Source organism: Bos grunniens, chromosome 5 (assembly GCF_055505025.1).
Source record: "Bos grunniens cultivar Pamir isolate PY7600 chromosome 5, Bosgru_T2T1.0, whole genome shotgun sequence".
NCBI classification, from domain to species: Eukaryota; Metazoa; Chordata; class Mammalia; order Artiodactyla; family Bovidae; genus Bos; species Bos grunniens.
In genome coordinates, this window is record NC_141169.1 from 107,521,120 (window position 1) to 107,545,197 (window position 24,078).

The window sequence follows — 24,078 nt, forward strand, 5'->3', positions numbered from 1 at the left end:
TCTTTGTGGCAAACTAGAATTTTGTTTATCAGATATTGCCTTCATTTCCTTCATTCTCATAAAACTGTGAACACGAATTATGTTAAAATTGTGAGCGAAGCGGGAATCTAGGGTCCACCCCTGGGGCTTGTGTGTTCACATGCAGTATTTATAAAATAAAGAAATCATAAACATTTTGTTAGAAAGATCTTAGGCTTGCTACTGCAAAGATGAAAAGACCAGCTTTAAAGCATCAGCTCTGCGGTGTAGCCTCGTATGACGGGAAAGAGTGCCAGGCTTCTATCTCACACTTGAAGCAGAGGGAGGAATTCCATGTGGCTAACGACATCTTATTTACTTGCTTGTTTATTAATTTTTAAAAAGATAAGGAGTAAACATTTATTCCACACCTCCTAGATGCAGAAGCTACGCTGGAAGCATTTATATGTGGTCGCTCATTTATTGCTTACAAAGACCTCGCTTATGAATTTTGAAGATGAGGCTATCAAGACTGTGAGAGATGAACTTGATCCAAATTTCCAGACAGTAAGAAATGACAACTTGATATGGAGATAAATATGTCTGACTCCCAATTGCTGTTTCTTCAATAATAGACTGAGAAAATCTATTTTCATTTGCTTTGTTTTTCACTCCTTCTCAATCTCTGATCTTCCATATGGAATCTTTCTTACTGTCTGAAATACCCCTTTAAAAATGTCTTTTATTAAAGGGTCTGCTTGTGGCACACTAGAGTTTTATCAGATAATGTCTTCATTTCCCTTATTCTTAAATGACATTTTCTTTAAGCCTAGAATTGTCAGATGACACTTTCTTTCAGCATGCCGAAGGTATTCTTTTTTCATCTTCCTCATGCTAAAAGAAAGTATCATCTGAGAATTCCATTTAGCATGGACCGAATTGTGCAAGAGGTAAGTTAATTCAGTGGAGGTTGGCCTTCTGGACCTAGAAGCCCGGCCTGTACTGATTGGATTTTGTGAGCTCTCTGACCGGCTCATGAGATGCCTCAGCCGGGAGGTGTGGCTTACCCAGCAGAGATTATTCTGCTCAGCACCCCACCCCCGGAGGACGTGATGCTGTAAGTAGCAGGGAGCAGACAAGAGGAGATTTGCAGAGACTTCCTCTCTGAAGGAGTCATTTTATTTCTGAGAGTTTCCAAGATAGATGTAGAGGGAACCACTGAGTCCAAGCCGGCCTCCACCTCTCCATCTCCACCTATGCCACATCCAACCCCTCCATCCTCTCGATCCCATATCTAAACAGCTGGAGCACCCGTTCATCTGTCCCGGCCACAACCCGCTCAGGACACACCATTGCTTGTGTGGACTGTGAAAGTGAAAGTCGCTCACTCATGTCCAGCTCTTTGCGACCCCATGGCCTCTATAGTCCATGGAATTCTCCAGGCCAGAATACTGGAGTGTGTAGCCATTCCCTTCTCCAGGGGGTATTCCTAACCCAGGGATCGAACCCAGGTCTCCTGCATTGCAGGTGGATTTTTTACCAGCTGAGCCACCAGGGAAGCCCTGGACTTTATACAGTCCTGTCTGGACTGTAATATTCCCCTAACTGGTCTCAGTGTATCCACTTCCTCAGCTCCTCCTCCTCCTCCTAAATTCATTCCCACAAGAAGCCCAGGTCACCTTTTAAAAATGCAAATCCTGTCTCTTGCAGCTTTTAGGTGTTACTTCAATGATTCCCACGGCTGCGTGGGTGAAGCCCCTAGTCCCAGCCTGCCCCCCGAAGCCTCACTCTTCAGCCTCATCCTGGCCGCCTTTGTCAGGTTACCATTGTTCTGGCCGTCTTGGTTTCCTTCCGGTTCTGAGCACGTTAAAGCTCTTCTTCCTGAGGGTGTTGGCACCTGCCGTCTCCTCTCCCTAGAACGCTCTCCGTCCCCTTTCCTGGCTCACTCCTACTCATCCTACGGGACCCAATGTAAATGTCCCTTTCTTTCCCGCATCCTCTGTCTATGTCAGCCTTGCCGCTTCACGCTCCCTCCAGCAAGCATCTGCATCTCTCCGTGTCTTCAGCAGAGCAGGTACCTCAGTTGTGATCCCATATCTGACTTGCAGTTTCTGTTCATTGTGTGTGTTCCCCACTACCTGATGAGGGCTGGGCTCACAGACGTCTGTTCTTCACTGTCGGTGACACAGACCACAAAGCCCAGCCCGCTGCGGGTGTTGTTCACCTGGAGAACAAATATCCATCTGGCTTATTTAATCACATAATAATAATTATGAAACAATGATCCCATCTACCTTACCTCTCAATATATGAGAAACAAGACTTGAGACTCCCTCAAAAAATTTTATGTCCTTTGCTTTTACTGTAATAAATACAACAGCTGTCTACCTATCTATCCCATACATATGCATATATATACATACATATCAAAATTGTAATTGATATAAATACATATATCAACATATAATATACCTATATAATGTGTATATCTCTAATATGTACGTATGTAATGTGTATATGTATATATGCTGTAGCTTGTCTGAACCATCACCTCACCTCCTCCTGGTCTCTACCCCCTGCTCAACCTCCATTCCCAGCATTTGGGCCAGAGATCTCATCCCAAAGAATAAAGCTTCATCACACCACTTCTGCGATACCAGAGGGAGGCAGTCCTGCATCTCCCTTAAGAGCCAGGAAAGCATTTCCAGGGACAGTCCACAAACCCCTCTCCTGTCTCAGTGACCAGAGGTGGGTCAGAAGCCCACCCCCTACCACCCTCTGGAAAGGGCCTGTGCTTGCTTTGACTGGATGGGACCCTGAGCCGAGCATAAACTTTGCTTATTCTGAGTGATCAACAAAATTGGAATCTTGTTGGAAAGGAGGAAGGGAGAAGGGATGATATTAGGCAGGTAACCGGGATCTGCTTCAAAACCTGACCCGGACCCAAGCTAGCAGTTGATTTCAGAAGCCCCAGGAGGAAAATTAAGTGACTCTCAGCATGTTCTCTCCCCTGAGCTCTATCATGAGTTACTCGAAGCCAAACTGAGGACACTTTCTTGCAGTCTGTTTCGCCTGCAGGTCCTGCCCTGACCACATCTGCCCTTAAGGAGGCTGACCCACAGTCAGGCCACTGGGCCGCTTGTCAAGGGTGGGCGGCAGCGACTCGCCACCCTGTCTGCCTCTCCCCCTTGTGATCAGTGCGGCCATGGCTCTTTCCACGAAGAGGGCTGCAGGACGGGCGCTGGACAGCCAGAGCCCAGAGCCAGGTGTCCAGGGGAAACCCCAGGAAAGCCCAGGCAAGGTGAACTCCTTCTACAACCCCAGGTGTGGAGCTGGACACAGGGCTTCTTATGGTGAGAATCAGAGGTCCTCGAGGTAGATATGGTGGGAGCAGCCACCTGCAGGAAGGCTGGGCCACATGAGCAGAGGTTCCGAGCGATGCTGCAGGAAACAGTAGGTCTGACCTTCCGTAGCCCCTCTTTTTAAAAATCAATCATCAATCAATTATTTTTGGCTGTGCTGGGTCTCTGTTGCCACACTCAGGCGTTTTCTAGTTGCAGTGAGTGTGGGCTGCTCTCTAGGTGCAGGGCACGGGCTTCTCTCGTCGCAGAGCATGGACTCTAGGCTGCAAGGGCTTCAGTAGCTGTAGCGTGTGAGCCCGGCAGTTGCAGCTCCTGGCTGTAGAGCACAGGCGCAGTAGTTGTGCTGCATGGGCTTAGTTGCCCCAAAGCGTGTGGAATCCTCCCGAACCAGGGATCGAACCTGTGTCCCCTGCGTTGGCAGGTGGATTCTTTACCACTGCGTCGCCTAACAAGTACTGCACACTGGGTGATTTCAAGCAACAGAAATGTGTTGTCTCAGTTGCTCTGGAAGAAGGAAGTTCAGGTTCAAGGTGTCGCAGGGCTCTGCTCCCCCTCTGGCCTGTAGGGCGGTCCTTCCTGGCCTCCTCCTGGATCTGGTGGTTGGCAGGCCATCTTCGGTGTTTCTCAGCTTTCAGTAATAGAGCTCTTGCCTGCACCGCAACATGGTTTGTCCTCGCATGTATCTGTCTTAAGGTGGCTGTCTTTTTCTGAGGACACCGGTCGTATCGCGGTACCTTCTGAAGTCCTGGGGGTGAGGACTTCATTGTGCCTTTTCTTGGAGATCAGAATTCAACCTGGAACACTAAGCGAGCTCATTTCAGTGACAAGATTAGGATATGGGTGGGGCTGGGGTGAATACTTAACTGTGTCTCTTGGTCCAGGTGGAAGAGACAGGTGACATGCATCATCTCACCAGAGCCCCACAAGGACACACTATTCCTATTCCTGTTTTATAGACAAGAAAACAGTAACAAAGTCCCTCGGCCAGGATTTGTAACTTGTACATGGCAGACCTGAGACCTGAACCCAATAATTTCTGTCTTTAGAAACTCCTGTTTTATTCAATATATTACGCTGCCTCTGGAAAAAAAAAAAAAAGCGTGTGGCTTACTGTTACACCTCTCACCTTTGTGATTGTTGTCAGTGGTGGCACGGCGATAACCGTCATGATGAAGAGAACGTCTCTGAAAATGGGTGAAATGATGACGTACCCTGAAGGCACACAAAGAGGATGCTGTTTTGTTCTTCTGACAAAGGCGATGGCTCCTCCTTTGTGGGCTGTCACATTGTAGAGAGGAATTGGCTTCATCGCCCCCTGTGCCCAAATATCAGTGGAGCAACTTCTGCATGCCCGACTCTGTGCCAGGGGTGAGCGAAGAGACGAATGAGCCACATCCAGGTCCCAGGGCCCAAGGGACGACCCATTGACCAAACCTGGTACAGGGATGTGTCAGCCTGGGTCCTGAATTTCTTGACAAAAGAAACAAATTTACTGTGGAGCAAGGAGGTGAGTGGTTTCCTGTCTTGGGCCCACCATTGCTGATGAAGGAAGGAAGTGGGGACCGGAAGTGGAGGCTGTGAGTTAAGGTGTTGAGCCATCTCTTGCCCGCCTCCCAGGGGGAGGCTGACAGTCCTGGGCTCCGGAGACCGTGGGCTTCTTGACACTGGATCTGGCAGGGTCTAGAGGCAGCCAGAAGGAAGCCTGCTTTCCCCTTTCCACCCCCAGCTCAGCATTTCTCATTCCTGGTCATTCATTGAGCGGCTGAGCCGCGCTGCCTCCCTCTGGGGCATTTACCCTCTTCCCCAGTGAAGCTTGGGGGCCAGGATGGGGCAGGAGGGCACCTTCATAGGTCCCCGTGTTGGACTTTTGAAGTCACAGCCCAGCAAAAGCATCTGCAGGCCAGGGCTTCTCATCACGGAGACATGCCTTTTTTTTTTTTAATTGTTTCACTCTATCTTCCATCTCCCCCAAGTCTGCATGCATCTGTCATCTCTGTGGTTATCTTAGAACAAGGGGGTTGCTTTCTATTTATTCTTTCTTGAGTGTAGCACTAACCGCAAAGGCTGCAGGGGAGGGGGGCGGGTGTCGGGGGCGGGGGGAAGGAGGGAGCCAGTGACTCTTCAAGCCCTGTGGTGCCGGGTGCAGTCGGAGCTGGTGGCGAAACTAACAAGACAAAGGTGGTGAACGCACCCCAGGGGCTTCGGGAGGATGTGGCCTCTGCGTCTGTGGATGAGTCAAGGGGACGAGTCGCTTTCTGGTTAAAAAAGAATTCGGAGTCCTGAGGGATACAGACGACCGGCATTGCTAGGGCCACAGCTGTGTGGACTGGCCGCTGGGGGGGACATTCAAGAGAAAAGTCCCCTGTCTGTCTTGTCCTTGAGGAACCTGATGGCAAGAAGAGGAGATAAATAACAAGGATTCACTGTAGAGCACAGAGAACTATATTAAATATCTTGTAATGAGCTATCCTGGCAAAAGATCTTTTAAAAAAAGAACATAGATATATACATGGGAAAAGTGGAAGTGTTAGTCACTCAGTCATGTCCAGCTCTTTGCGACTCCATGGACTGTAGCCCACCAAACTCCTCTGTCCATGGGCTCTTCCCAATATGAATGCTGGACTGGATTGCCATGTCCTTCTCCAGGGAATCTTCTCGACCCAGGGATCAAACCTGTGTCTTCTGTATTTCCTGCATTGGTAGATGGATTCTTTACCACTGAGCCACCTGGAAAACCCATGTATGTCTGTGTGTGTATATATGCAGTTTAATAATAAGGAATCTCTTGCAAAATTTACATGTTACAATGATTTCCTTTGGGGCTGCCTGTGTGTTTCATTCTGACTCTGATGTTCTTATTAGTGATCTACCAAACAGCTTTTTCCAATTCAACTTCCTCTCCCCACCACCTAAAGAAAAACGATATTGTTTCCTAGGGTTTTTAACGCTAAAGACTGAATGTGTGCCCGCCTCCCTCCGTGAGTGGAGTTTTCCAGATGGACACTTGTTCTCCGTGAAATTTTGTTCCAGGTCTCAGCATGGCCAAGTGTATTAGAATGTACTTTTATATAAGGCTTAGCTCGTTCACAAGAAGAACATACTTCCTTGTTTCCTTGTTTTCTCCGTTTCCACACCATAATTTAATTTGGCAGTGAGGTTATTTCCTTCCTGTTATCAGATGCAGACAGGTAAATGTCCTCACATTTTTTATCTCGTTGTCCTCTGCTCTTTTATTTCCTCCTGCTGTTTATATGGATGGTTTAGTCTAACCTTATCCATCACGAGTAGGTGTGAGCATTGCCTGCCCCAATAAGTGTTCTAGGGCAGTCATGCGTGAATGCTTCCTTCCTGAAATAGTTATGATTTTGTTATAAGTGGCTTTCCCTTTTCTCTTTTATATCACAATTATAGCTCAATGATGCATGTAGGTCAACTGACTTATCGAGGAATTTCATCTCTGGCAGTGAAGAGGGCATTTCCAAATATTTGTTATAAAGATGGGGTGTTGACTGGGGAGAGGGTGGGGTGTCACTGGGTGGAATGATCTCTGAGGTCTCTGATCTTCTTCTTCTGCAACGTTGAAAAATCAGGAGACGACAGACAGTGTGACTGGTGTGGAAACTGAGAATCATCCTGTGGGTGAAAGGTCATGTCGCTCATGATGTCTGCCTGGATGGGAGGCTGGGAGTCCTTGAGACTCAAAGCACCGACTGCCTTCCCAATGCCTCCCACGATGCCCAGCACACGGTCAGTTGCTGTTGTTCAGTCGCTAAGTCGTGTCCGACTCTTTGTGACCCCGTGGACTGCAACACTCCAGGCTTCCCTGTCCTTCTCTATCACTCAGGGTTTGCTCAGATCATGCCCATTGAGTCAGTGATGTTATCCAACCATCTCACCTTCTGCCAACCCCTTCTCCTCCTGCTGTCAGTCTTTCCCAGCATCAGAGTCTTTTCCAATGCGTTGGCCCTTTGCATCAAGTGGCCAAAGTATTAGAGCTTCAGCTTCAGCATCAGTCCTTCCAATGAATATTCAGGACTGATTTCCTTTGGGATTGATCGATCTCCTTGCTGTCCAATGGATTTTCAAGAGTATTCTCCGACACCACAGTTCAAAAGCATCAATTTGTCGGTGCTCAGCTTTCTTTATGGTCCATCTCTCACAACCATACATGACTACTGGAAAAACCATAGCTTTGACTAGACGGACCTTTGTTGACAAAGTGATGTCTCTGCTTTTTAATATGCTCTCTAGGTTTGTCATATCTTTTCCAGTGGTCACATATTCTGAGAGACTAAATGCAGTTCCATTTGAAAGTATTCACTTTGATGTCAGTCAGGACTGTGTATGACTTTTGCTCTCTGCAGTGTAACTTTGTTAAAAAAATATGGAAAATCCATCAATAAGATGCAAAACATGAATTAATGAAGGTGAAAAAAAAGCACTGGCTCTCCCTAGGCTGGACTTCAGAAGCTAGGAAACTCTAAAACACAAAACAAAAACAAAACCTCACCTAATGTCTCCCCAGCTCGTGCACACACCTCATACCTTGACCCCACTCAAGATCAGGTGAGTCTCTGCAGTGAGGGCCAGGGATCTGGAGTCTAAAAACATCTCCAGATAACTCTCATGAACTGAGAGGGCTGTGATGGGACTCATGTCCCAACCTCCAGACCCCAGACCCCCTGAATCGGGAGTATGGAGTCTTAGCCACTGGACCACCGTGGAAGTCCCTCATGCTGTCCCTTTGCCTGGAATCTCCTCTGCTCCTTTCCTTCCCCCCCAGTTCTCCGTACCATGTAGGGCCCACATACCTACCCCATCCTCTGTCAAGTCATAACTTCTCACCCAAATCATAGTTCTTTATCATGTGCTGAAGTTTTCTTGAAAAACGTCCTTTATCGTATAAGCAGTATATGTTTGTCCTAAGAGAAAAGAGCTGAGAATATCAGATCAGATCAGATCAGTCGCTCAGTCGTGTCCAACTCTTTGCGACCCCATGAATCTCAGCACGCCAGGCCTCCCTGTCCATCACCAACTCCCGGAGTTCACTCAGACTCACGTCCATCGAGTCAGTGATGCCATCCAGCCATCTCATCCTCTGTCATCCCCTTTTCCTCCTGCCCCCAATCCCTCCCAGCATCAAAGTCTTTTCCAATGAGTCAACTCTTTGCATGAGGTGGCCAAAGTACTGGAGTTTCAGCTTCAGCATCATTTCTTCCAAAGAAATCCCAGGGCTGATCTTCAGAATGGACTGGTTGGATCTCCTTGCAGTCCAAGGGACTCTCAAGAGTCTTCTCCAACACCACAGTTCAAAAGCATCAATTCTTCGGTGCTCAGCCTTCTTCACAGTCCAACTCTCACATCCATACATGATCACAGGAAAAACCATAGCCTTGACTAGACGGACCTTTGTTGGCAAAGTAATGTCTCTGCTTTTGAATATGCTATCTAGGTTGGTCATAACTTTCCTTCCAAGGAGTAAGCGTCTTTTAATTTCACGGCTGCAGTCACCATCTGTAGTGATTTTGGAGCCCCGAAAAATAAAGTCTGACACTGTTTCCACTGTTTCCCCATCTATTTACCATGAAGTGGTGGGACCGGATGCCATGATCTTTGTTTTCTGAATGTTGAGCTTTAAGCCAACTTTTTCACTCTCCTCTTTCACTTTCATCAAGAGGCTTTTGAGTTCCTCTTCACTTTCTGCCATAAGGGTGGTGTCATCTGCATATCTGAGGTTATTGATATTTCTCCTGGCAATCTTGATTCCAGCTTGTGTTTCTTCCAGTCCAGCGTTTCTCATGATGTACTCTGCATATAAGTTAAATAAACAGGGTGACAATATACAGCCTTGATGAACTCCTTTTCCTATTTGGAACCAGTCTGTTGTTCCATGTCCAGTTCTAACTGTTGCTTCCTGACCTGCATATAAATTTCTCAAGAGGCAGATCAGGTGGTCTGGTATTCCCATCTCTTTCAGAATTTTCCACAGTTTATTGTGATCCACATAGTCAAAGGCTTTGGCATAGTCAATAAAGCAGAAATAGATGTTTTTCTGGAACTCTCTTGCTTTTTCTATGATCCAGCAGATGTTGGCAATTTGATCTCTAGTTCCTCTGCCTTTTCTAAAACCAGCTTGAACATCAGGAAATTCACAGTTCACATATTGCTGAAGCCTGGCTTGGAGAATTTTGAGCATCACTTTACTAGCATGTGAGATGAGTGCAATTGTGTGGTAGTTTGAGCATTCTTTGGCATTTCCTTTCTTTGGGATTGGAATGAAAACTGACCTTTTCCAGTCCTGTGGCCGCTGCTGAGTTTTCCAAATTTGCTGGCATATTGAGTGCAGCACTTTCACAGCATCATCTTTCAGGATTTGAAATAGCTCAACTGGAATTCCATCACCTCCACTGGCTTTGTTCGTTGTGATGCTTTCTAAGGCCCATTTGACTTCAATTCCAGGATGTCTGGCTCTAGGTCAGTGATCACACCATTGTGATTATCTGGGTCGTGAAGATCTCTTTTGTACAGTTCTTCTGTGTATTCTTGCCATCTCTTCTTAATATCTTCTGCTTCTGTTAGGTCCATACCATTTCTGTCCTTTATCGAGCTCATCTTTGCATGAAATGTTCCTTTGGTATCTCTGATTTTCTTGAAGAGATCCCTAGTCTTTCCCATTCTGTTGTTTTCCTCTATTTCTTTGCATTGATCGCTGAAGAAGGCTTTCTTATCTCTTCTTGCTATTCTTTGGAACTCTGCATTCAGATGTTTATATCTTTCCTTTTCTCCTTTGCTTTTCACTTCTCTTCGTTTCACAGCTATTTGTAAGGGCTCCCCAGACAGCCATTTTGCTTTTTGCATTTCTTTTCTATGGGAATGGTCTTGATCCCTGTCTCCTGTACAATGTCACGAACCTCATTCCATAGTTCATTAGGCACTCTATCTATCAGATCTAGGCCCTTAAATCTATTTTTCACTTCCACTGTATAATCATAAGGGATTTGATTTAGGTCATACCTGAATGGTCTTGTGGTTTTCCTTACTTTCTTCAATTTAAGTCTGAATTTGGCAATAAGGAGTTCATGGTCTGAGCCACAGTCAGTTCCTGGTCTTGTTTTTGCTGACTGTATAGAGCTTCTCCATCTTTGGCTGCAAAGAATATAATCAATCTGATTTCGGTGTTGACCATCTGGTGATGTCCATATATAGAGTCTTCTCTTGTGTTGTTGGAAGAGGGTGTTTGTTATAACCAGTGCATAGCAAACGGTAAAGAAGAGAAAAAAAAAATCACTCGTAAACCCAATAAACGGAGAGAGTTGCTGGTAACGTCGGGGTATATTTCCTTCACATCTTTTTATTCAGTACACAGTCACACACACATACACTCACAAACATGCACACACCCATTCATACACACACACACACATGCTTATTCCCTTTCTACCTTACATTTTAGTTGCTCACATGCATCTGAGTCCACTGAGTGCTGAGCTCTCTGGGAACCCTGATGCTGTGTCGCTCATCATGTTTTATCTCATGTTTAACTCATGTTTTATCTCTGTTCCCTAACGCAGCATCTTGCGTTACTGTGCGTGCTAAGTCGCTTCAGTTGTGTCCGACTCTTTGTGACTCCATGGATTGTAGCCCGCCAGGCTCCTCTGTCCATGGGATTCTCCAGGCAGGAATACTGGAGTGGGTTGCCATGCCCTCCTCCAGGGGATATTCCTGACCCAGGGATCCAACCCTCGTCTCTTGCATCTCCTACACTGGCAGATGGATTCTTTATCCACCTGGGCCTCTGTCAGTGTGAGCCCAGGAGAACGGCTGGGTGAATTGGTTTGGCCTCAGGATGCAGCAGATCATGAATTAGAGGAGGTGAACGTGCAGTCCTGGCACTTGCTGGTGATTTAAAACTCACGTGCAGCCCTCCAGCACCAGCCGCTGCTAGCCCATCAGGTGCTCTGCTGGGTGGCTGGGGAAGTGGATCAAAATCCACAATGATTCCACCAGCGGCTGGAACACGGCTGGATGAGTCAGTGCATTCTACATCCCACGTCAGGCTGATTCGAAAGCAGCTCGGTCCTTGCTAGTTCACAGAAGCCCTTTTCTTGACTAGAATGACACAGTTGATTCTGGCCAATCTTTCTTTTTTCTTTCTGATCAAAAATAGTGTCGGCGTTACACTTGGAGAGGGGGCGATTTTTTTCCCTTCTCTGAGACATCAGCTTTGGCTCTAAAATACTCTCGCTTAGATGAAAATTCAAGAGGTTCTTGAGCTGAGGTTGGAAGTGGAAATGACAGACTCTCTTCCAAAAATGCGTGGTATTTGGTAGAGGTGGGTGGGAACAAGTCAGGGAGGGGACCTCGGGGGAAAGCAGATCAGAGCAGTTGAGAAGGTTTCATGGGAAGAAAGGCAGCAGAAAATGTTCGCTGAACATCAGAATCCCTTCACGGCATAAATGGGGAACATGGGAGGCTGGCGGCATATCGAGTACCTTCCTTTTGGGGAATGAAATGTAGACACGTCATCGGTATAGATGGCAACCGCACCAAGGGAGCAGACAGAGGGTGACAAGCCCATGTGTCTTCTGAGATGTGTGCTTGACTACGGCAGGAGGTTTGTTATTTAGGCATCCTTTTTCTTTAAAAATATGTGGCAGAGCAGAAGCTATTTCTAGAATTAAATACCTCCGAGGGAATTTCATGACAAGATCAAGGGAAAAGTCTGCAAAGTTTTGGCTTTGGATGAAAAGCATCTAAAACCAAGTGAAATCAAAGGGAACCTTAAGCTAACACATTATTGATGCGGGTGTTGGGAAGAAAGCTCAGCTGGGGAGGCTCTCTGGGGACCGAAGCCTGGAGAGGAGAACGTGGAAATATTCAGGGCTTGGCCTCTCTCCGCACGCCAGGATCAGACAGGAAATGCAAGGGTTTTGGTGGTTGACATAGTGCCAAGGGGAAGCTTGGGAGCCCGACGCCCAAGGAGGCTGGAAGCTGGGATGTTGGTGGTGATGGGGGTAAGGGAGATGTCTGTTTTAAGAAAATCCAAAATCTAGTTTTCTTTCTCAACTCTGCTTTGCTATGGGAGGTAAAGGGACTTAGTAGAAAGAACATGTGGTTGGGAAGCACTTGGTTAGACTCTTGCTGTTGGTAGCAAGTTTCTAATATTTTCCCCAGACTGTTTGCTCCTGGAATCCCAAAGGCTTCCCTGGAGTCTCAGTGGTAAAGAAACTGCCTGCCAGTGCAGGAGGCATGGGTTCGATCCCTGGGTCGGGAAGATCCGCTGGAGAAGGGAATGAATGGCTACCCACTCCAGTATTTGTGCCTGGGAAATCTCATGGACAGAGGAGCCTGGTGGGGGTCGCAAAGAGCTGGACACCACTGAGTGACTAACCAGCAAGTACATGACTCCCAAACTAACCCAGCCTCCTCAAGTGTGACCTCCATAACTTCCGACCCTGCAGGCTCTCCCTCCAGGCCTCCCTCCTCCTTGTGCTCATGAGTTCAGGGCCTGTCCCAGGGGGTGGGGCCTGGACACCAGCAGGGAACCAGAGCCACAAAACCGTGGCTTCATGGGGCTCATGTGCTAGATCAGGGCTATGTAGCAGACGAAGATCTGAGCACCGGAGATTTCCAATTGTTCTGGTTGCCAACACAGAAGAAGGAAAGGAAGCAGACAGAATTAACTTTATTAACATTTTCCTTTAACCTAATATTCCCCCAGGGATATCATTTCAGCATGATATAATATCATGCTGTTGCTGTTGTTGTTCAGTCGCTAAGTCGTGTCCAACTCTTTGCGACCCCATGGACTGTAGCCCACCAGGTTCTTCTGTCCATGGGATCCTCCAGTCAAGAATACTGGAGTGGTTTGTCATTTCCTTCTCCAGGGGATCGTCCCAACCCAGGGATCAAATCCAAGTCACCTGCATTGAAGGCAGATTCTTTACCGATTGAGCCACCAGGGAAGCCCAAAGTCCCATATGAGAGCTTGCTGTTGTTATTGTGTGGTTAGAATCATCGTCAGAGTTGAGCTGATGGTGTGGCCGGGGAGCTCACTGCAGCCCGGGTCACTGCAGTGCTGCCGGTAGTTTCAAACGGTAACTAGTGTGACCTGAGTTGTCCGCTCCTGGAGGGTCCCAGCCCCCGGCAGGTTGACACTTCTCTCATGGATGTTATCACAATAAAACCCACGGGGCAGGTGACCTAATTAGCCAGGTGCTCTCAGCCTTTGCCAGCTCACCCTGTGCTGAAATCATCTTTACATTCAGCTTGGGGTGGCCAGCAGCATGCCTGGATATTCAGAGCAGAACTGCAGGGACACTGGGAAGCCCTCAGACGTGACGGAGGGCTGGGAAGCCAACCTCTGGTGTCCAAGGAAGAACGGACACCATCAACTCAACCCTGACAATGATACTAACCACACAGTAACAGCAGCAAGCTTTTATACGTCACCAGCTTCCCTGGTGACTCAGACGGTAAAGAATGTGCCTGCAATACATGGGATCCAGATTTGATCGCTGGATCAGGAAGATCCCCTGGAGAAGGGAATGGCTACCCACTGAAGTGTTCTTGCCTGGAGAATCCCATGGACAGAGGAGCCTGGTGGGCTGCAGTCTACAGGGTCGCAAAGAGTCGTATACAACCAAGTGACTGCTCTGGGTTTCCAGGCACCCTTATGGTCTTGCCGAAGGGGATCACCTTGAAGAGCTTCTAGATCCCATTCACTCTCTGAGGGCCACTTGAAATGCTACCTCCTCCCCAAAGCCTTTCTTTGTGTCAGCACGGCCTGGACCTGTCCCATCTCTAGCATCCTGCAGTGCTGAAGGACTCTGCCCTCTCTTAGACACCAAAGCTCCCATCTTGCATTGTTAACTACACGTGTTCTATATGGCTGTGCCTTTTCTTTCTGTGGCTTCTCCCAGTGACAATCACAGATTGACTTGTGGCAGCCCTGGTGACCTGGTTGGTGAATTCCGCTTTGTCCCAGAGAGGGTTCCAGGGCTGTTTCATCACTATGAATGCCCTGCTGCCGTCATTAAGTTTTCATCTGGCTTCATGCACTGCCTGTCCATCCAGAAGGCATAGCCTTTGAGAACTGGGGTCTTGTGATCTTGGCCTCCAGCTAGGACGTCTGCCTGGCTGACCTTGGGGCTCAGTGACAGTTGCTCTGTAAGGAGAAAGGATCACCTGATTCAAATAGCTCCCTCTGGTGCCAGTCATTTGCACAACATCCTTTACTTTTATTTCACTGCCATGATCTTGACTTGTATATATTCACTAATTTGGTAAAAGCTCCTTCTTGCACTGGGAGACCTTTTTGGCTCCTCACTCTATCCCAAGACCCAGTTCAATGCGATGCCTAGAACCTAGAAGAGAATTGGGAAAGACTACGGTTTAATAAATGCACTGATGAGTTCACCAGCCTGGGCACAGCAGGAGAGGCTCAGATGGTGGCAGGGAGGGGGGCTGGAGCTGGGTGCTCAGTGGCTTTTGGGGGCCTTCTGCTGTAAAGAGAAGCAAGCTTAACTATGGAAGAGCAGGAAGGATAAAGAAAACACATTGGCCTTGCAGTCAGGACCCTGAGCATCAGACGTTCTTGTACTGAAGTTTATTTTCTTTGTAACCTTGAGAAAGTCTTGTGAAGGTCAAGGGGGGTGTTCGTTGTGAAATTTCTTTATCAACCAAAAAGTGGCTTCAGTTCAGTTCAGTCACTCAGTCATGTCTGACTCTTTGCGACCCCATGGACTTCAATAGAATGTTATCCATGCCTCCCTGCCCAAATGTATTTCTTATTCATTTGATTTAGCTAGGCCAATTCTCTCATCTTTTTAAGAAATGTTTTTTTTCCTTTATTGCAAAATAAGACATTGTTGTAACAAAAATACTGGAAAATTCAGTGAGGTACCACCTCACACTGGTCAGAATGGCCATCAGTAAAAAGTCTACAAATAACAAATGCTGGAGAAGGTGTGGAGAAAAGGGAACCCTCCTACCCTGTTGGTGGGAATGTAAGTTGGTGCAGTCACTATGGAGAACAGGATGGAGTTTCCTTAAAAAAATAAAAATAGAGCTACCATATGATCCAGTAATCCCACTCCTGGGCATACATCCAGAGAAAACTATAATTCAAAAAGACACAGGCATTCCAATGTTCATAGCAGCAATATTTACAATAGTCAGGACGTGGAAGCAACCTGAATATCCATCGACAGATGAATTGATAAAGAAGATATAGTGTGTGTGTGTGTGTGTGTATACATATATATATATATATATATATATATATTACTCAGCCGTAAAGAAGAATAAAGTAATTCCATTTGCAGCAACATGGACGGACCTAGAGGTTATCGTACCAAGTGAAGTAAGTCAAACAGAGAAAGGCAAATACCATGTGATATCACTTATATGTGGAATCTAACATGTGACACAAACTTATTTACAAAATAGAAAGTGACTCATAGGCATAGAAAACAAACTTAGAGTTACGTGTGTGTGTGCTAAGTCAATTCAGTCCTATCCCCTCCTTGCGACCCTGTGGACTGTAGCCCACCGGGCTCCTCTGTCAGATGGGACTCTCCAGACAAGACTACTGGAGAGGGTTGCCATTTCCTCTTCTTTATGGTTCCAAACAAGTTTTAGGATTTTTTTTTTTTCTGCAAGAAATTACATTGGAAACTCGATAGGGAATATCTTAACTCTACAGTGGGCTTTGGGTAGTAAGGACATTTTAACAATACTAATTCTTCTGATCCCTGAACATGAGCTATCTTTCCATTTATGTGTCTTCTTAATGTCTTATAATTTTTCACTAATGTCATAATTTTCAGTGCACAGATGTTTCACCTCCTTGGTTGAATTTATTCCTAAGTAGTTTATTGCTTTTCAATGCTATTATAATTGAGGTTGTTTACTTCATTTCTTTTTCAGATAATTCACAGTTAGTATATGGAAATGCTACCGATTTCTGCATGCTGATTTGGAGTCCTACAACTTTTCTGGATTTATTGGTTAGATCTAATAGGTTTTAGGGCTTCCCTGGTGGTTCAGATGGTAAAGGATCTGCATGCAATATGGGAGACCCAGGTTCAATCCCTGAGTTAGGAAGATCCCCTGGAGAAGGAAATGGCAACCCACTCCAGTATTCTTGCCTGGAGAATCCCATGGACAGAGGAGCCTGGCGGGCTACAGTCCATGGCGTCACAAAGAGTTGGACATGATTGAGGAACTAACACACAACAACAGGTTTTAGGTGAAATCTAAAGAAGATTGTCTATACATAAAATTTTACCATCAACACAAACGGTTACCTCTTCCTTTCTGATTTGGCTGCCTTTTATTTCTTCTTCTTGCCTGGATTCTCCAGCTAGGACTTCTAGTGCTATGTTGAGTAGGAGAGGTGAGAGTAGACACCCACATCTTGTTCCTGATCTTAGAGGAAGGGCTTTCCACTTTTGACCACTGAGTGTAATGTTAACTGTGGGCTGGTCCTGTATGGCAATCCTTATGTTGAGGCATGTTCCTTCCGTGCCCGATTTGTTGAGAGTTTTTTTTTTTTTTTTATCATGAATGGATGTTGAATTTTGTCCAGTACTTTCTGTGCATCTCTTGTGATGATCCTATAATATAAGAGCTATCTTTCATTCTATTCATGTGGTGAATCACATTATTGATTTGTATAATTTGAACCATCCTTATAAATCCCATGGACAGAGGAGCCTGGTAGGCTATAGTCCATGGGGTTGCAAAGAGTCAGACACGACTGAGCGACTTCACTTTTCACTTTATAACCCAGGCGTGCACCCCATTTGATTATGGTGTGTGATGTTTTCAGTGCTGCTGTTGGTTTTGGTTTGCTAGTATTCTGTTGACAATGTTTGCGTCTATTTTCATCAAGGGTATGATGACAACACAGTTGCTTAAACATCAGATGACAGAGGTCTGTCCCAGCCCCTTGGGTAAGTTGGTGAAACAAGTAAAATATCACCTCAGTTTGTCTAAAGGAGGCCTCTGGATGAGAAAGCTTGTCACTTTTCCTAGATCTTCTTGCCTTGTAGTTACATGTGGGCAGAAGGGTCTGGAACCTTTGCCAGCTCCTCTCCACGGGGTGCTGCTGCCTAGGCACTTGTTACTAATAGAAGTCACCTCCCCATGGAGCATGACCCATCTCTCCATCCTCCTTCCTCTAATCTCCTCCCTCCCCAATAGCAATGACGAGGGCATGTCTACCTTTGTGTACAACATCACTGCTCACTTTCATATTCAGTGTCCCATCTGACCCTCCTCCACGGGACAGGTGGAAAACAATCCTGTGTCCACCCTGATCTCCAAGCTCTTAGCTCTTTACTCTCAAAGTCCCTATTTTCCCTTTGATCATGATGGTCCACGTGCTTCTGAGACTTGGCAGGGAAGGACTGGAACTCAGGGGATCTGGGAGCATGTATTTCACAAAAAACATGCAGAACATTCTCATTCATGCTGAGTTGAGAGAGCTGTCTTAGGCTGAGTTGCCCAGAAGCAGACCCCAAAAGAGTGATTTGTTTGTTTGTTTATGCCCAGGCAAATGATGTATTAAGGAAATGCTTCAGGAAAACCTAGCGAAGGTGTGATTCACAGGACAGGAGAGAGGAGGAAGCCAGGGGTTTGATGTGGAACGGAGGTCCAGCCTCAGCCTGGTTCCATGAAAGTGTAAACGCAACTCAGAATCACGCCGTCTGGAGACTGGGAAATGGGCTTCCCCACTTCCGCACCAGGCAGGCATCAGCCGAGGGCTATTTAGGGGTGACTGGGAAACTTCAGGCACTCCTGGCTCTGCCCGTAAGAGAAAATAACTCCAGAAGCCCAGCGGTCGGCCTTCTAAGAGTCCCAGGTGCAAGGAGCTAGGGCAAAGGTGGGGGCAGTGGTGGGGGTTGGGTAGTGCACAAATGTTGGAAGGGATGTGGGTGGATCATCTGTAGTGTTGCCTGGGTAACTGCATCCATAACCATGTTCAGCTGTACCACACTGATGCCTCTGCCTCTAAAACCACTTTGAAGCTTCCTCATCGGCCAAATGGGGATCCTGTTAACTTGCCCGTATCACAGGATGATTGTGAAAACAAAGTGAAATGAGTTGGGGGCCCAGAACCTTCTTGACAACAATAGAGACATTACCCAAAGCCAGGTGCTGTTATCCAGTCATTCTCTCTCAGGATCAGAGGATATATTAGCTCCTGGTCTTTGCCCGTCTGGCCGGCATCAGCACTGACAGTCTTTGGAGAGAGCTTGTTCTGTTGGGAAGAAGACAGGCACTTTTTTTTTTTAATGTTGATACATTTTGCAGCAAAGTCTTTAATATATACCAGCTGCCTTGAAATACATCTAATTAACCACCAGATCTCACGCTGAGCCCATGGTTGGCTTTGATGTGCTCATCAGCGAGGAAATATTGGAAGACTAATCATAACAGGACTTAGCTCCTATAAAACGCCTTTTATCTTCAAAGTGGTTTACAACCACTAATTATGAGAAGAATGAGGGTGAACAACAGCCATCTCATGGAGACCCCAAACCATTATCAAGGCCTTTAATGTATCTTATAATAGAGCAAGACAAGTGTGAGCGGGGCTGTTGAACATTAGCTGTGCAGACTTGGGAGAGTTGTTTTACAGCGGTAGAGACAGCTGTTCCCTGTCTCCCTTGAGGTGGAAAAGGAAATTGGACCTAATTCGAGGGAAGCGGAGGTGCGGTGTAGCAGTTGCATAAGGCACAGCAGGCAGAGTGGTGAGTCGCCCTCTCAAAGGTGTTCCCGTGAGCCTGCCCCTATAAATGGGCTGGTGGGGCAGGTGTCCTTCCCAGTGGGAGGGTGAGATCGCATCACAAGGTCCTCTCCCGCTGGGCCTTCAGTGGTAGATTTCTGCGCCTCTTGACTATGTCTTTTCTGTAGCGTGTTTTGTTGTTATGTTTCTTTTTGTCTATGAGTTTATTTGTTAGAATTGTATCAGGGGTGGAGGAAGCCAGTTTGGGTTTCATCATGATATCATGATAAGAACGGGCTTCCCTGGTGGCTCAGTGGTAAAGAATCAGCCTGCCAATGCAGGAGACGCGGATTCGATCCCTGGGTCGGGAAGATCCCTGGGTCGGGAAGATCCCTGGGAGAAGGAAATGGCAACCCACTCCAGTATTCTTGCGTGGAGAATCCCATGGACAGAGGAGCCTGGTGAGCTACAGTCCATGGGGTCTCAAGAGTCAGACACGACTGAGTGACTAAACAACAACAAAATGATAAGAATAATAACAGGAGCTGACACCCATAAGGTTCTACTCGTGCCTTCATTGTACAGGTGAGGATAGAGGGACTCAGAGAGGCTGAGTAACCTGTTTGTGGCCTTGGACCTGGTATTCTTACCCACTGCAGTAAGAGCCTACTGTAGAAGGTGGGGTGACTGTCTGAAGCCCCCTAACACCGTGTGTTGAAGAAGTAAAGAATAATCTGATATGCAACAGGGAAACTCTCCTTTCCAGACTGGCCTGTCTCCTGAGCTAAATATTTTAATCTTGAGCAGTGGGTGGTGAGGAAGCATCATCTTTGTTCATCTATGTTCTGGTCCTGCCAGAGGGTCTGCCCAGGACTGTGGGGCAAGGAGGGGGCACAGGCATAAATGATGGGCAGGACACCTGTGAGACTCTGAAGCTTTGGAAAAACACATTTTCCCAGGTGCTAAGGTGGATTTAACTTATATGCAGAGTACAGCATGAGAAATGCTGGACTGGGTGAAGCCCAGGCTGGAATCAAGATTGCCGGGAGAAATATCAATAGCCTCAGATATGCAGATGACCCCATCCTTATGGCAGAAAGTGAAGAAGACCTAAACAGCCTCTTGATGAAGGTGAAAGAGGAGAGTGAAAAAGTTGGCTTAAAACTCAACATTCAGAAAACTAATGGGACCTGGCATCTGGTCCCATCACTTCATGGCAAATAGACGGGGAAACAATGGAAACAGTAACAGACTTTATTTTTGGGGCTCCAAAATCACTGCAGATGGTGACTGCAGCCATGAAATTAAAAGACGCTTGCTCCTTGGAAGAAAAGTTAGGACCAACCTAGACAGCATATTAAGATGCAGAGACATTACTTTGCCAACAATGGTCCATCTAGTCAAAGCTATGGTTTTTCCAGTATTATGTACGGATGTGAGAGTTGGACTATAAAGAAAGCTGAACGCCGAAGAATTGATGCTTTTGAACTGTGGTATTGGAGAAGACTCTTGAGAGTCCATCCTAAAGGAGATCAGTCCTGAATATTCTTTGGAAGGACTGATGCTGAAGCTGAAACTCCAATACTTTGGCTACTTGATGCAAAGAGCTGACTCACTTTAAATGATGCTGATGCTGGGAAAGATTGAAGGCAGGAGGAGAAGGGGACGACAGAGGATGAGATGGTTGGATGGCATCACCAACTCGATGGACATGAGTTTGAGTAAGCTCCAGGAGTTGGTGGTGGACAGGGAAGCCTGGCGTGCTGCAGTCCATGGGGTTGCAAAGAGTCGGAGATGACTGAGGGGTTGAACTGAAGGGGGATCTTAAACATACCCTGACCTCTAAGTCTCAGGTGGGGAGTACAGTCTGAATAGTCATCAGCCATTGTCATCTGTGTAGACAGTGGGGATTCACAGGTCACCCTCTCAGGAGACCCTGGGCAGAAACAGTAGCCTCACCATTTTCCTTTCTTTGTGAGAGCTGATGGTTGGTGGGTTGACATCATCCGTGGTGGGAAGATTGACACCATAGCAACAGGCAGAAGCTGCAAATCGAGTCTGTCCCCCACTCTCCCCAGAGAACCAGCTGTGAAATATTGTGGTATCTTTTTTTCTAACACTTATTTCCAACACCAAATGTGTGTCCTTGGATTGTTAATTCAGTTCTGAGGGCTTGTGAGCCCTTACCCTGTGGGGTCTGCGTTAGTCTCAGAATTGAACTGACAAAGAAGCCCCACTCAAGACAGATGAGTCATAGTGGAGAGTTCTGATGAAACATGGTCCACTAGAGGAGGGAATGGCAAACCAGTCCAGTATTCTTGCCACGAGAACCCCATGAACAGTATGAAAAGGCAAAAATATATGACACTAGAAGATGAGCCACCTGAGTTGAAAGGTGTCCAGTATGCTACTGGAGAAGTGCAGGGGGCAATTAGTAATGGGAAAGACCCTGTATCCAGGAAAGATTGAAGGCAAAGGAGAAGGGGCAGCAGAAGATGAGATGGTTAGGTAGCATCACCGACTCAATGGACATGAGTTTGAGCAGAGTCTGGGAATAGTGAAGGATAGGGGAGGCTGGCGTGCTGCAGTCCCTAGGGTCACAAGAATCAGACATGAATTAGCGACTGAACGACAGCAACAGTAAGAGGGAAGGTCAGTCCTGTGAGTTGGTGTGGGTGTAACCAGTCTCGGTTACAGTGAGAATTCAGTCTCAACCAGGGACAGGTTGAGAAGGGGATGTACAGAAAGCAAGAGAGTAGCCACTGTGGGGGCCCTGAACCATACACCCCCATATGTCTGACCCACCACAAATTTTCCACAACCCCCTCCTCAAGTTCATTAACTCTCTAGAAGGGCGCACAGACTTCAGAAAAGTGCCTTACTTATCACCCTTTGTTACAAAGGATACAACTGGGGAGCAGTCAGATGGAAGAGATGCCCAGGGTAAGGGAAAGATCCTAGGATCCTCCAGGTCCCCCCGAACCCCATCTGTTGGGGCTTCTTTATGTTGGCAGAATTGATTAAATCATTAGCCACGAGTGACTAAGTCAAGCTCCAGCCTCTCTCTCCTTCCTGGAGGTGTGGGGTGGGGTTGAGATGCCAACCCACTGTGAATAAAAAATGTCACCTGCCATTTCAGTTCACAACCACACTGCAACCGTCAAGTCATCAGCCACAGCAGCTGCTCCCGGTGGTGCACCTGAGGGGGTTCAGGGTGGAGAAAAACCAGGATACTGGCCCTAGATAGTTAAGAGGCATATCACAGGGATAATTTCAATGAGCCCATCTCTGGCATCTTCTCAGACAGCAGAAAAGGGCTAAATTCATTAACTTGAAATGTCTGGGGGTTTTGTGTGTATGTGTGATTAGCAGTAATCTTTTAATCTTTGACTGTAAGTTTTATTTTTCTAGCAAGAACTCCTATGTACCCTGGTGCCTCCCTTGCCTCTTTGAGACAGAGTGATCTGAGAGGCTGTTTTCCAGGGCTGGATTCTTTAGCAGTCTCCTTGTATAAAATATAGTTCTCAACTTTTAGGCCATGCATTTTTTTTTTTCTCTTAGTCGACACTTCTAATCACACGGTTGGTTCGTCTGGCCACCAGTCCCCATCCTGAAACCCACCCAAAGCCACCTACCCAAAGTCACTCCTTAGCTTGAACTAAGGTGTGGTTGAAAGGGGCTCATTATAAATAACAAAAGACTCTTCTTTCACGCAGGAAATTCTAAGGGTTTTAGGAGCTCTGCACCAGAAACCAGGCACAAAGACCAGGTAGATATTTCTCCTTGTATACTTGGGCTTCCCTGGTGGCTCAGTGGTGAAGAACCTGCCTGCCAATGCGAGAGATGAGGGTTTGATCCCCACGTTGGGAAGATCCCCTGGAGAAGGAAATGGCAACCCACTCCAGTATTCTTGCCTGGGAAATTCCATGGTGGATTTCCCAGGCAAGAATACTGTAGCCTGGTGGGCTACAATCCATGGGGTCGCAAAGAGTCAGACACGACTTAGCAACTGAATACACACACACACACACACACACACACACACACACATACAACCAATACTTATCCTTCTCAGCCCTCACTCTCCAGGGCCAGTTAGGAAGCCAACACACACTTATTGAACACCTGTCATATGCAAAGTACCAGGCTGGGAATTTGTTCATTTAAATCATCATATGTCAATTCCATACCTACTAGGATCTATTAATAGGGCATTTGTCTTTGTGGAAGAAATTAGACATATTATGTGCACTTGAAAATCTAGCCAATTGGACCAAGCAGTGTGTTCTAAAAAAGAGTAAGAAAGAGTAAGTACTCAGAGGCCAAGGCAATCCAGACCAGGTGGTCAGGGAAGACTCCTCGGAGGAGGAGGAATTACAGTTGGGCCCTGAAGGCATGTACAATGCTGAGGGCTGGAGCAGACTGTGAAGGATTCTCACAGGAGGGAGAAAGAACTGAAAACTGCCCTTTGCTGAGTCCTAGAAAACAAACAGAGCCCCCAGGTTGCTGGTGTGGTCCTCTCTTACTCTCAGTGGTGGTAAGTTTGAGTTTCAGCTTGGCTTGATGACCCCAGACAGGTCATGCAGGTCATCTCTCAGAGACTGAGATGCTCATTAATGAAAAGGGGAAAGGACAGCCAGTTCTGACAGCTTCACATGATGGAGATGGGAGGATGGAAGGGAAAGTCCTTTTGCAACTGAAAAGGATAATTAGCATCATTAGGAGTTTATACATCTTGGATTATCGAATCACCTTCCAAGGAGTCATCTCACTCTCAGATTTTTGAACTAGAAAGAATAATACTGAAAATGCTCTAGAAATGATCGTAAGAGTTCATTCACACTTACCAACCACTTACTGTGTGCCCGTCATCATTTCCAAGTGTTTTGCATGTTTTTACGTTGCCTGGTCCTCACGGGAAGTAAGTACTGTCATCTGCATCTTACAGATAGGGAAACTGAGGTTGGACGCATCTGAATTGCAGGTGGGTGGCCTGGAGACTCCCCTTCCCCCATGTTCTAG

General features: G+C 46.6%; 1 protein-coding gene across 3 annotated transcripts in view; it reads left to right on the forward strand.

Annotated features, from left to right (window-relative positions):
- The window catches only part of CRACR2A (calcium release activated channel regulator 2A), a 156,575-nt gene that overhangs the window by 48,051 nt on the left and 84,446 nt on the right, over positions 1-24,078 (forward strand). The window contains exon 1 of one of the 3 annotated variants that reach the window (XM_086404263.1): positions 4,465-4,827. The exons of the other annotated variants lie outside the window; for them this stretch is intronic. The gene's annotated coding sequence lies outside the window, so the exon portion shown is untranslated. Of the gene's footprint in view, positions 1-4,464; positions 4,828-24,078 lie in introns of those variants that run through there. 3 annotated transcript variants of the gene reach the window in all.